The sequence below is a fragment of the Mobula hypostoma genome, chromosome 8, assembly GCF_963921235.1.
Source record: "Mobula hypostoma chromosome 8, sMobHyp1.1, whole genome shotgun sequence".
NCBI classification, from domain to species: domain Eukaryota; kingdom Metazoa; phylum Chordata; class Chondrichthyes; order Myliobatiformes; family Myliobatidae; genus Mobula; species Mobula hypostoma.
In genome coordinates this window covers 49,525,951-49,540,719 of record NC_086104.1, presented here as the reverse complement: position 1 = coordinate 49,540,719, position 14,769 = coordinate 49,525,951, and the positions used below count along the sequence as shown (strand labels likewise).

General features: G+C 40.2%; 1 protein-coding gene across 1 annotated transcript in view; it reads left to right on the top strand.

Moving 5' to 3' along the window:
• The window catches only part of ppp2r5a (protein phosphatase 2, regulatory subunit B', alpha isoform), a 171,126-nt gene that overhangs the window by 60,800 nt on the left and 95,557 nt on the right, over positions 1–14,769 (top strand). The gene's annotated exons all lie outside the window — the stretch shown is intronic.

Below are 14,769 nucleotides of genomic sequence, written 5' to 3'. Positions count from 1 at the left end.
AAACACAAGGAGCCAAAACAATTGCAGGCAGAAATATCCAGTTCTAATAGAGACAAGGGGGGAAAAAAAAGGCAATGTTATCTAAAGTTGGAGCACTAGATGCTATGTCAAGAAGGCTGCAACGGAAGACTCGAATCTTATTTGCAACTAGAGTAGGTAGTTAATTACAAGATGCAATTCTGACCATGCCATCAATATGACCGTCTATTCACCTCATTTACTTTTCCCAATTGATCTCCTACTGTGGCTTAGGAGGGAGGGAGGGAACGTCGACTCAGACCATGAGAGGCCTGCGTCGGGCATTTTCATGTCTTACGAAGCGCAGATTGGTAGTCTGTGTGGAGCGCCACTCCTTGCACAGACACTAGAGCAATGTGTGGGTTGGTGCCTTGCTCAAGGACACAAACATACTGCCACAGCTGAGGCTCGAACTAGTAACCTTCAGATCACAAGACGAACGCTTTAACCACTTGGCCACATACCCAACCATGGCTTAAGTATGTTACTACTATCTGTGAACTATGCAATGATTGCATTTTCATCAATTTCTGTTCACCATTACTTATTAGTTTGTTGATTACTATTAGCTGCCGCTTTAGCAGGTTTGTAATTTCAATATTTTTATCTTGGGTTTTGTTACCATGGCACTTTTTTTAAATTAAGCCTACTCCACTTCCGTAGCACTCGCACATATTGTTGCAAGATTGGTTCAACCTTAGATCATTCCCAGGGAACAAGTAGGGCATTGGCTAAGGAATGAAATATGTAGTAGACATTGTAATAATGGCTTTTGTCTTTCCAAAATACTTGCATCTCACCATTGCTGAATTTATGGATGTCGCTGATATTACTAATCATCCTAGTAACAGAATCCTCAAGGCACAGAGCTCTGAAATTCCCTCCCTAAGGTTTTTTTATCTCTACTTTTTATTTCTTCTTTTGGGAAGGAAGGATTATATGCCCCCATTCACTTTTTGTATTTGCATGTTGATCTTCAGTGACTGTGGGCAAGCATATCCATGTCCTTTTGAACATCAACACGAGTTTCTGGCTATTTAGTAGTCTGCTTTTCTGTTATGTAGATCTAAATGCACAAGCTCCAAGTTTAATTCATTCCATTTGCCATGTTCTCATTTGCTTACTTAGCTTGTCCATGTCCCGTAAAGCAGGAGTTCCCAATCTTTTTTATGCCATGAACCAATACCATTAAGCAAGGAGTCTGTGGACGCAGGTTGGGAACCCCTGCCATAAAGCCTCTTTATATCTTCGTTGTACTTGGCTTAAAATCATCAGCAACTTGAAAATGGCTTTTGGTGACTTAGCTAAAAACATAACTATAGATGACACAAAGGGTGGGGGTGTTGTGGATAGTCTGGAGGGTTGTCAGAGGTTACAGAGGGACATCGATAGAACTTGGCTGAGAAGTGGCAGATGGACTTCAACCCAGATAAGTGTGAAGTGGTTCATTTTGGTAGGTCCAATTTGAAAACAGAATATAATATAAATGGGAAGACTCTTGGCAGTGTGGAAGATCTGAGAGATTTTGGGGTCGTGTTGATAGGACACTCGAAGCTGTGCAGGTTGACAGTGTTGTTAAGAAGGCGTATAGTGTATTCATCAACTGTGGGATTGAGTTCAAGGGCTGTGAGGTAATGTTACAGCTATATAAGACCTTGGTCAGACCCCACTTGGAGTACTGTGTTCAGTCCTGGTCACCTTACTACAGGAAGGCTACGGATACTATAGAGAGAGTGCAGAGGAGATTTACAAGGATGTTGCCTGGATTGGAGGGTGTACCTTATGAGAATAGGTTGAGTGTACTTGGCCTTTTCTCCTTGGAGCAATGGAGGATGAGAGGTGACCTGATAGAGGTGTATAAGATGATGAGGGGCATTGATCGTGTGGATAGCCAGAGGCTTTTTCCCAGGGCTGAAATGACTAACATGGGGGGGCATAGTTTTAAGGTGCTTGGAAATAGGTACTGAGGGGATGTTAGGGATAAGTTTTTCACACAGAGAGTGGTGGGTGCAAGGAATGCACTGCCAGCGGCGGTGGTGCAAGTGGATACAATAGGTTCCTTTAAGAGCCTTTTAGATAGGTACATGGAGCTTAGGGCTATGTGCTAGGGAATTTCTAGGCAGTTTCTAGAGTAGGTTACATGGTCAGCACAACATTGTGGGCCGAAGGGCCTGTAATATGCTGTAAATTTCTATGTTCTATGTTCTAAATTGTGCAAAGCTGGAGTCCACACATTGATCTCTTATATTACTGCTCTGGAGCTAGTCAGAATTTGCCAGCTTGAGAAGATCTGTTTATTCCCAATGTTTTCTTTTTGTCTGACAATTCCAAATCTTCATCAGTTTATTACCTCCAATTTCACCTGCTCCAACCTTGTTGACTGCGCTTCTTGCTGGGATATATTGAAAGCCTTCTTAAAATTCAAATGCATCACATGAGTTGATATCTCTATATCTGTTCTCCTTGTATCATGCTCAAATTAGTCAAATCATATTTTTCTTTCAAATATTATTTTAATTATTCTTTTAAAGGTGTTCTATTATTCAGTTATTCATTATAGATTCCAGCATTTTACCAATGACTGCCATCAAGCCTGTAAGTCAGTAGTTCCTTGTTTTCTCTCTCCTTCCTTAATAAATAGTAGTGTCACAGTGTGAACAATTCCAGGATCTATAGTACTTCTCTAAAATCACCTCTTTCTAAACTCTGGACTATAAGTCATCGTATCCTTGGGATTTATCAGTTTTCAAGCTTGCCAATATTTATAGTATTAATGGTTGACTAATACTTGGTTCTTTCAGTTTTTAATTTTTATTAGATCCTTGATCTTCAAACTTATCAGTTTTGTGTGTCTTCTGTGCAAATATATTGCTCTGCCATTTCCTTATTCCCCATTATAAATTTTGCTTTCTCTATATGTAAGGACACACTAGCCTTGTTAGTTTCTTTCCTCCAACCCTCTCAAGGTCCTGTACACAGTTCAAGGAGACTGCACATCCTGCCTAGACCTCTTTGATTTAAAAAAAAAAATCACAGGTTCTGTTTTCCAATGTTTCTGTCGTTGATATGTTATGGAAAAGTGACCGGCCACACTCTCATTCCTGTATTGTTCTTGCAGTGTAGGTCTGATCATGTTGATTTTCAACTTTCTTGTCAAAGGATTTTCACAGCAGACTCTTGCTGTGTTTCCCAGTTTGGTACTCATTGCTGCATCAGAGAAGCCATTGTATTGTTGCAATTATATCATATACAGTGATCATTGTGAGAAGCAAACAACTTTTCGGGAAATTGGATTTTCTAGTATAGTTCATTTTCCATGAACAGAAGTCGTCATTGGCAAAATTGACGCTCTTCACATGCACCCATGATAAACCCAGATCATTTTATGAGCAGTATTCCCACTCCCTCAGTGTGCATCTGATTGAAGATCATGGGAAGATTTTTTTATGGTGAATGCTATGTCTCTGGGAAATGCACAAAAAATCTTTACCCTAAGGGAATTGGTGGCACATGAGATTTTAAGAAGGATGGACTTTGCAAGAGAAGGGATCTTGCACCAGTGTGTTCTCTAATCACATACTTGAGTTCAAATACAATGAGAGCCATGCAAGTATCAAGATAGATGTGGTAAAATTTCAGGTGTGATCTTATTGCTTATATGAATGTGAGGGCACCCAGTAGGCATGCCATGTTCAAGTTCAAGTTTAATTATCATTCAGTCATACATGAATATCCATGAATACAGCCAAACAAAACAGTGCTCCTCTGGGACCAAGGTGAAAAACATAGTACCAACAGTCATACACAGCACAAGGCACATATGGCACATGTAAGATAGCAAGTAAACATACAGTCATGCAAAAAAAATTTTTTACCCAAGTCCATGAATGATATGTCCTGTAATTTGATAATTCATAGGTGATATTGGCAAGAACGAGCAGTTCTTGGGGCAGTTTTCAGAGAAATGTATGCACGTACGTAGTCCAGCTTGTCATTCCACTAATCAAACACTGGGTGGCAGCACCAAAGGGAGGGTCCAACCCCCAACCCAGCACGGACACTGCGCTACACCACCTCTGACGTCTCCTCAGAATGGGAATCAGATCAGAATCAGGTTTATTATCACTGGCATGTGACATGAAATTTGTTAACTTAGCAGTAGCAGTTCAATGCAATGCATAATCTAGCAGAAAAAAAATTAATAAAATAAAATACACAAATCAATTATGTATTTTAGATACATATGTAGATTAAAAGAAAAACGTGCAAAAACAGAAATACTGTGTATTTTTATTAAAAAAAAGTGAGATAGTGTCCAAAGATTCAGACAGAGGATGGCAGAGGGGAAGAAGTGGTTCCTGAATCGCTGAGTGTGTGCCTTCAGGCTTTTGTATCTCCTACTTGATGGTAACAGTGAGAAAAAAGGCATGCCCTGGGTACTGGAGGTCCTTAATAATGGATGCTGCCGTTCTGAGACACCGCTCCCTGAAGATATCCTGAGTACTTGTAGGCTAGGACCCAAGATGCAGCTGACTAGATTTACAATCTTCTGTAGCTTCTTTTGGTCCTGTGCAGTAGCCCCTCCATACCAGATAGTGATGCAGCCTGTCAGAATGCTCTCCACAGTACATGTATAGAAGTTTTTGAGTGTATTTGTTGACATACCAAATCTCGACAAACTCCTAATAAAGTATAGCCGCCGTCTTGCCTTCTTTATAACTGCATCAATATGTTGGGACCAGGTTAGATCCTCAGAGATCTTGAGACCCAGGAACTTGAAGCTGCTCACTCTCTCCACTTCTGATCCCTCTATGAAGATTGGCATGTGTTCCTTTGTCTAACCCTTCCTGAAGTCTACAGTCAGTTCTTTTGTCTTACTGTCGTTGAGTGCCAAGTTGTTGCTGTGGCACGGCTCCACTAGTTGGCATATCTCACTCCTGTACGCCCTCTCTATATTGCTGCAACAGCCTAGTATTTATAAAAGCAATGTGGTTTCTACACGTACAAGCATGTATTTATGTGTAGAAACCACATTGTGCAGGAAACCATAGGAGTTGTTGCTGAAGGAAGAGCAACAAAGAAATCTGAAGATCGGAAAACCTGCTTAGTAGCATGCCACTTAAAGAACTTGAACCACTCCATTTTAAAAAGCAGTGCATTTTCTGAGTATTTATGCTCAGTGGGGTAAATTGCAGTGGATGGATGTACCTGATATATTTTGTGAGATAATGAAGTTCTTCATTTTTTTCCCCTATTGTGTGGGGATTCTCACCCATGGAGGAAACTATAACAGTCCAGGTGGTTCTAGCCTCTGAAGCCAAGGATCTTCCTCCTTGTTGCCCTCAGTTGCCTCTCGAGGTACAAATGACACTCTTGTTGCATCTAGTACATACCAATGGGTGGGCCAAGTTGTTTACGTGCTTGACACCAGGCTCCCGAAACAAACACTCAAGCTTTGTTATGGCATCTTCCTAGTTGAGCAGAAGGAACAATTGAAGGAAGTTCTCCAGGACTACTTGGAAAAAACCTAATTGTCCTTCGTGCCATCCTGCCCCCATTTCCAAAACATGGTACTCCTTGACTAATAATTACTCAGAGTGGAGAAGAAGCAAAGTTGTTCACTTTATAATGAAGACTGATAAAGTACATTTTTGTTTAAATAGAAAAAGACTCTGGTAACTGTAATAAAGAGATGTGAGGCTGCTGCAGAAATCACATAAGTGGCATAAAGATTCTGCAAGTAATTGGAAAAGATAATAAAATGCAAGCCTGTTTAAGGAATTGGAATACAAAATTAGGGAATTGTTACTGCAACTTTTATAAAGTACTCATAAGACCATAAGATTTAGGAGTAGATTTGGCCCATTGAGTCTGCTCTGCTCTGTTATTTCATCATGGCTGATCCAATTTTCCTGTCAGCCCCAATCTCCTGCCTTCTCCCCGTATCCCTTCATGCCCTGACCAATCAAGAATCTATCAACTTCTGCCTTTAAGTATACATAAAGACTTGGATTTCACAGCTGCCTGTGGCAAAGAATTCCACAGATTCACCACTCTCTGGCTAAAGAAATTCCTCCTCATCGCCATTCTAAAAGCATGCCCTATATTCTGAGGCTGTGATCTCTGGTCTTAGACTCTCCTACCATTGGAAACGTCCTCTCCATATCCGCTCTATCAAGGCCTTTCACCATTCAAATTGGTTTCGATGAGGTCACCCCTCATTCTTCTGAATTCCAGCAAATACAGGCCTAGAGCCATCAAATGCTCTCCATTTCAATCCTGGAATCATTTTCATGAACTTCCTTTAAACCATTTGTAGTTTCAACACATCCTTTCTAAGATAAGGGGCCCAAACCTGCTCACAATACTCTAAGTGAGGCCTCACCAGTGCTTTACATCCTTGCTTTTATATTCTATTCCTCTTGAGTTGAATGCTAACATTGCATTTGCCTTCCTCACCACAGACTCAACTTGCAAATTAACCTTAAGGAAATCTTGCACAAGGACTCCCAAGTCCCTTTGTGCCTCAGTTTTTTTTTACATTTTCTCTCCATTTAGAAAATAGTCAACCTTTTCATATCTTCTACCAAAGTGCATGTCCATACACTTCCAACACTATTCCATCTGCCACTTCTTGACCGATTCTCCCAATCTGTCTTAAGTCCTTCTGTAGTCACTCTACTTCCTCAAAACTACCTGCCCCACCACTTTTCTTCATATTGCCTGCAAACCTTGCAACAAAGCCATCAATTCCATCATCCACATCATTGATATTTAATGTAAAAAGAATTGTTCCCAGCACAGACTCCTGTGGAAGACTACTAGTCACCAGCAGCTAATCAGAAAAGGCTCCCTTTATTTCCACTCTGCCTCTTAACAATCAGTCACTATCTATGCTAGAATATTTCCAGTAATACCACGGGCACGTAGCTTGTTAAGGAGCCTCATGTGTGGCACCCTGTCAAAGGCCTTCTGAAAATCCATGTACACAGCATCAACTGATTCTCCTTTGTCTATCCTGCTTGTTATTTCTTTAAAGAATTCCAATGGATATGTCAGGCAAGATTTTCCCTTGAAAAAAACATGCTGACTACAGCCTATTTTATGATGTGCCTCCAAGTACCCTGAGACCTCATCCTTAATAATCAACTCCAACATCTTCCCAACCACTGAGGTCAGACTAACTAACCTATGATTTCCTTTCTTCTAGCCCTCTTCCTTCTTGAAGAGTGGTGTGGTATTTGCCATTTTCCAGTCTTTTGGAAACATTCCAGAATCTAGTGATTCTTGAAAGATCATTACTAATGCCTCCACAATCTCTTCTGCCAGTTCTTTCAGAACTCTGGGGTGTACACCATCTGGTCCAGGTGACTTATTTACCTTCAGACTCTCCAGTTTCCCAAGAACCTTCTCTAGTAATGGTAACTTCACACACTTCATGCCCCTGATACCTGGAACTTCCACCATACTGCTAGTGCCTTCCACAGTGAAGACTGATGTTAAAATACTTATTCAGCTGATCCCTTATTGGGCTTGACCACAAACTGCTCTAAAAAGCCATCTCCTATGCACTCTAGAAATTCATCTTCCTGGAATCTAGCACCAACCTTATTTTTCCCAAATATTTGTATATTGAAATCCCCCATGACTATTGTAACATTGCCCTTTTGGCATGCATTTTCTATCCCCCGTTGTAATTTCTAGACCACATCCTTACTATTGTTTGGGGGTCTTTATACAACTCCCATTAGGGTCTTTTTACTCTTGTACTTCATTAGCTCTATCCACAATGATTCAACATTTTCTGACCCTATATCACCTCTTTCTAATGATTTGATTTCATTCTTTTTACCAACAGAGCAATGCCAAACTCTCTGCCTTCCTGCCTGTCCTTTTGATACAATGTGTATCCTTGGACATTAAGCTCCCAGCTATAATCTTCTTTCAGCCATGATTCATTAATGCCTACAACATCATACCAGCCAATCTGTAACTGTGCTGTAAGTTCATCTACCTTTATTCCATATACTGTACACATTCATTCCTGTATTCATGCTTTTCGATTTTGTCCACCTTTTATATTGATACCATCCTGTTGACTGTAATTTTACCCTATCAACAGCCTCTCCTCATTACATATTGCCTCTGTTTGTAAACCAGCGACCTCATCTTCAGCACTATCATCCGCTTTCCTACGATATTTCTTGCATTGAAATATACACAGCTCAGGACACTAGTCAACCTTTTGAATTTTAACTTCATCTGAGGTCTTTAGCAACATCTGCCTCCACAACCTCTCCAGTAACTGTTCTGGCACTCTGATTCCCATCACCTGCAACTCTAGTTTAAACCCAACCATACAGTAGTAACGAACTTTCCCGCTAGGATATTAGTCCCCCTCCATTTGAGGTATAAACTATCCCTTCTGTACAGGTCCTACCTTGCTTGGAAGAGAGCCCAAAGATGCAAAAATCTTATGCCCTCCCTCCTACACCAACTCCTTAGCCATGTATTATACTGAATAATCTTCTAGTTCTGGCCTCACTAGCACATGGTATGGGTAGCAATCTTGAGATCACAACCCTGGAGTCCTGCCCTTTAACTTAGTACTTAACTCCCTGATCTCCCTATGCAGAATCTTGTCACTCATCTTACCCATGTCATTGGTATATACGTGGACCACAACTTCTGGCTGTTCCCCCAACCACTTAGATGGTGAACACTCAATCTGAGATATTCTAGACCCTGGCGCCCAGGAGGCAACATACCATATGGGAATCTCATTCTTGATCACAGCACTTCCTGTTCATTCCCCTAACTAACGCATCCCCTATCACCAGAGCGTACTGCTTCTGTCCCTTTCTCTTATGAGTCACAGAGGCAGACTCAGTGCCTGAGACCCGGCCACTGTGACTTTCCTCTGTTGGGTCAACCGCCGTCTCCCCGCCCCCCCCAACAGTAACCAAAATGACATACCTTTTGTTGAGGATAGTCACAGGGGTACTCTGCATGGGCTCTTTAACCCCTTTCCCCTTCCTGTCACCCAGTTTCCTGTGTCCTGTCCGTTGGGTGTATGTACCTCCCTTTATACTCAATCTATCACCCCCCCACCCCCACCTCCCAAATGATCCAGGAGTTCATCCAGCTCCAGCTCCAACTCCTTAATGTGGATTGTTGAAGCTGCAAACAGGAGGAATTCTGCACATGCTGGAAATTCAAGCAACACACATCAAAGTTGCTGGTGAACGCAGCAGGCCAGGCAGCATCTCTAGGAAGAGGTACAGTCGACGTTTCGGGCAGAGACCCTTCGTCAGGACTAACTGAAGGAAGAGCTAGTAAGAGATTTGAAAGTGGGAGGGGGAGGGGGAAATCCAAAAACATAGGAGAAGACAGGAGGGAGAGGGATAGAGCCAAGAGCTGGACAGTTGATTGGCAAGGGGGATATGAGAGGATCATGGGACAGGAGGCCCAGGGAGAAAGAAAGTGGGGGGGGGGAACCCAGAGGATGGGCAAGGGGTATAGTCAGAGGGACAGGGAGAAAAAGGAGAGAGAGAGAAAGAATGTGTGTATATAAATAAATAACGGATGGGGTACGAGGGGGAGGTGGGGCATTAGCAGAAGTTAGAGAAATCAATGTTCATGCCATCAGGTTGGAGGCTACCCAGACGGAATATAAGGTGTTGTTCCTCGTACCTGAGTGTGGCTTCATCTTGACAGTAGAGGAGGCCGTGGATAGACATATCAGAATGGGAATAGGAAGTTTCTCTCTCTCTCCTTTTTCTCCCTCTGTCCCACTTACTATATCCCTTGCCCATCCGCCTGGCTTCCCCCTTCCCCCTTCCCCCTTTCTTTCTCCCTAGGCCTCCCATCCCATGATCCTCTCATATCCCTTTTGTCAATCAACTGTCCAGCTCTTGGCTCCATCCCTCCCCCCTCCTGTCTTCTCCCATCATTTTGGATCTCTCCCTCTCCCTCCCACTTTCAAATCTCTTACTAGCTCTTCTTTCAGTTTGTCCTGACGAAGGGTCTCGGCCCGAAATGTCGACTGTACCTCTTCCTGGAGATGCTGCCTGGCCTGCTGTATTCACCAGCAACTTTTATGTGTGTTGCTTGAAATTCCAGCATCTGCAGATTTCGTGTTTGTGTTTCTGAATTGTCTTACTTGTTATTTCTAGCCAACTGTCAGTGATAAAAATCGCTGCTGTTTGAACACAAATACATGCAACTGATGCTACTTAAAAACTGTCTGCTTCAAGGATAGTGTAGCGTCTAATGGCCACATGCAAGTGCACGGGACTAAAGCTAGTTAGAAGCTGTTCGACAGCAATCTCTTGTCCTAATTAAGCAGCATAGTGCCCCAAATAAACTAAGGTGATTCCAGCTATTTTATCAATTGGTTTTTGTTCTTGTAAGAGTTGTCCCAAAAAAACAGCTGTCCTGATTAACTGATGACCCAATTAATCGAATCTTCTGTACTAAAATACTATTCTGGTCACCATAGTACAGGCAATCTGTGAAGCCAACAGAGAAGGTACAGGGAATATTTACAACAACATTGGTGGGGTGCAGATTGTAGTTATAGGAGAAGATTGACCAGCCTGGTGTTATGTTTTTCAAGAACAAAGCTGAGATTTAATTGAAGTGTATAAAATTGGAATTTCTTGATAGCATGATGGGAGAACCTATTCCCATCATCAGCGGGCATAACAACTGGAAGGTATGGGTATAAGTTTATTAGAAAAAAAAGATAAGGGATTGCAGAATTTCTTTTCTGCGACAAAGTAGTGGGTATGGAATTCACTTTTTGAAAGTTGGCAGAAATACATCTGGAGTGTGAACAGTCCATAACTCCATGGATTAATAAGGAACTTTATGTAGAAAGTAACCATTGATCAGTCAGACTGACTTAGACTGTTTTAATTATTTTTAGCATTCTCCCGTAAATTGATTTGATATTTTTCCTGCATGACCATATCCTAACGCAGTCAACCTATTTTGAATACTCACTTGTAACACGTGGTTATTTTTAGTGAAATTCTGGTTACTTCAGACTCCATCTGAATTTATTGTCTGTTATCAACTGTTTTGAGATTTCTATTTCCTGTGAGGAATATGATGAGGTCTAAAAAACTTAATAATATTCTACATATGGATTTATTTTGTCAGTTGAGTAATGTAATTCAACACATTCATATTACTCAAAATCCTTTGTACATCTTTGCACATATTTACTTTTGTTTCAACTAGTAGATCATCACTGCAGCAGCCAATATTCAAAATATTATCTGATTTATCTGCTGACAAGTGCAGATGTATTTACGTAACTTCCACTTTAAATGTTCAACGAAACGAGTTAGTACTCTGCAGCAGAGATGATAGTTTGTGATCATGCCCACAAATTTACCTAAGTATTTGACAGTTTTGTTACTTTAAGATGTGGCAGTATATAATTTTCTAATTTGATATTGTTCCATGTGAATGATAGAGTCATGCAAAATTTATTATACAAGAACCTGCATCTTAGGTAACAGTTGTACTGAACAGCTGTTACTGTCATTAAGTTACTTCCTAAACATCCTTCCTCTCCTCCATTCCTCTGGCATTTGGCTTTAAATAAAAATGTGACCTAATATAGTGTTCTGTGTTCTAAATACAATTTTACAAAGTGCTTGCTTTGACAAGTATGAATGTTAGAATTGTATGTATAATTAATCTAAATTAATCTACTTCAGGGATTCAAAAATAGCTAGCTAATCCTATATCACCTTCATAGTGACTCAGTGCAGCATGATGTTCTGGACCTTGTTGTAATACATTGTTGATTGAATTCAATTTGTCTTCTCTGAGAATGGTTTCTGAGACTTGGGAAGTTTACCTGGTTTCATCATAAGGCTTATATCATCAAAAGGTGGAGTAGTAAGCAGAGTCAGGATCTTTGTTTTGTGGATTTTGAGTGTAAGACCCATTCTCTTGTGTGATTTGCTGAATAGTATCTGCAATCTCAGTCTCCGTGTAAATGCAAACACTAGCTTGACCAATGAAGTTCAGATGACCTTGATTCTCAAGTGCAGTCACTGTACATTTAACAGTTTCCCAATAGGTATGAAGATTAGCTCGATTACAGACTGAAGTTTATTGCAGATTGAGGTGCTGTATTGAAGTGAGAGCTGTTGAGAAAAGTGTTGGGGCAGTGGTAGCCTTGTCTGATGAACTTTCAGTGACAAAATCGAAAAAGAATTGGGTCTGTTTTAGGACATTTTAGTATCATCGTATGCATGCTATCATGAAGCATACTAGATGGATACTAATTCCTTTGGTCTGCCAAATTTGAAGAGGGTATTCCACAGTCTACTGCAAACCAATGTTGTCAAACTTTCCCGTGGTAGCATTTATAGCTCGTCGAGGCCCTAGCTACATTCAGTTGTTTATATTGGGTGGCCATGTCATTCCTCGATATTAAGGGATTTCCTAAGAAGTAGAAGGCTTTCACCACTGAACACCAGCCTACTTTACTTAAACTTACACTATTTTAGACATAAGACATAGCACAATTAGGCCATTTGGCCAGTTGAATGCTCTGCCATTCAATCATGGCTGATTTAATATCCCTTGCAACCCCATTCTCCTGCCTTCTCCCCATAACCCTTGATGTTTTTACTAATCAAGAACCTATCAACCTCCATTTTAAATATACCCAATAACTTGACCTCCATAGCTGTCTGTGGCAAATAATTCCATAGATTCTCCGCCCTCTGGCTAAAAAAAATACTCCTCATTTCTGTTCTAAAGCAATGTCCTTCTGTTCTGACGCTGTGCCTTCTGGTCCTAGACTTGCCCACAATAGGAAACATCTTCTCCTCATCCACTCTATCTAGGCCTTTCAATATTCAATTGGTTTCAATAAGATCCCCCTCATTCTTATAAACTCAGGTGAGTATAGGCCCAGAGCTATCAAATGATCCTTCTCATAAACCTCCTCTGGATCATCTCCCATGCCAACACATCCTTTCTTAGATAAGGGGTGCAAAATTGCTCACAATACTCCAAGTGCGATTTGACTAATGCCTTATAAAATGTCAACACTACATCCTTGCTTTTATATTCTAGTCCTCTTGAAATAAATGCTACCATTCTATTTACCTTCCTTCCTTACCACTAACTAAGTATTTAAGTTAATATTTTCAACATAATTTTGAGTCAAATTCAAGTAACACTGAATGAGTATTATGATAGCTAAGACGTTTCCTTGTACATCCCTTCAATATACTAAATATGAGGGGTGTAGGATTTAATGCATGGGGTATAGTTAATTTATTCATTCATTGCAAGTACTGGGAGATTATTAAAGTAAGAAATCATTGGCCACTAAAAGGAATAGGTTGTGGATGGTATAAATGGAATACTATTTTTTCTTGAATGACTTTGTTTAAGTGTTGTTTATGAACATATTTATCTTTTTAATACAAAGTGCCCTGTCCTAGTTAAGAAGTGCTGCAGTTCCTCCTTGAACAAATGTGGGAATACACCACTTACCACAATTGCCAATACTTTATTCTCTAATCTAGAAAAAAACGCCTGATTTTTTTCCCTCTATTACTTTATAGTTTAAACTCTTTTCCTTGGTTTCCTCTGATTTGTTTCATTGGGATTATATGCTATCAGAAAAATTAGCATCACCTTTAATTCATTTGTAGATTTATATCAGATCATCCCTAAATTTTTACAGCTCTAAAGGGAACGGAGAAAGCTCTGGTCCTATCTATGGAGGCGAGGAACTTTAAAGTAGGACATTCTTGTGGAGTTCTAATCCTTTCCCCTAAAACCATAAAACCACATTAAGGGGACCAAATCCAAGCAGAGATCAAATTCATTGTGACTTGCAAGCTGATTATTTTAACTGCAGCTTCATGAATTTTCGGTGATGTCCATACAATAATACTGCGATCTTTCCTATCTTTCAGTATCTCTTTAAAAAAGTGTGTTCTATGCGTATCCAAGAAAATATGCAAAGCATTTTGTTTATGTAAACTGGATGGCATTTACTGATATGTGATCCGCTTTAGAACATTTGAATGTTCTTGTAAATGATTAGTCTTTAATTGACTTAAATCGTGTACTAATCTTGGTGTCATCTCAAACATATCGATAATATTTCAATCTATCCAATCCATAAGTAATGACAGTGATTAGCAATGGCCAGGACTGATCATTGGAGGACAGCTTTAATAAAGTGATTGCTAACATGGTAGCACGTGGGATGATAAAAGTCATTATCTTCAGATCCTGAAGAAAATTCCCTTTCCACTGTTTTCAGTTGGCTCCATTGTTAATAATATCTGCTTATTTGACTTTATACTAAGTTTCTAATTTAGTTCTGGCCAGCTCAAAAATCACTTATACCCAAAGGAGCTTGTCATCATGCTTGTTGTATTTTTCAGGCTGCACAATTGGAATACTTATGATGTGAAAAGATATTTAGTTCTTTTGCCAATGACCTTCATGCTTTCTTCTCACCTGTGTAACTTGTTCACCAAAGGGATCAGTTTTTTTTTAGAAAAGATACTTTTTGTATTTGCTGCTCTTTAACCTCCATCTTCATCAGATGCTTTTGTTGTTACCTTTGTTCTAAATCAGCAACTCCATCTTCACAACTGTGTGAACAGAACTAGAACCCCTCATCCTTAGAATTATTCGCACTGAGTTATCTGGCACCTTCTTTAAAACCTTGCAAATATGTGGGTCTGAGAACTA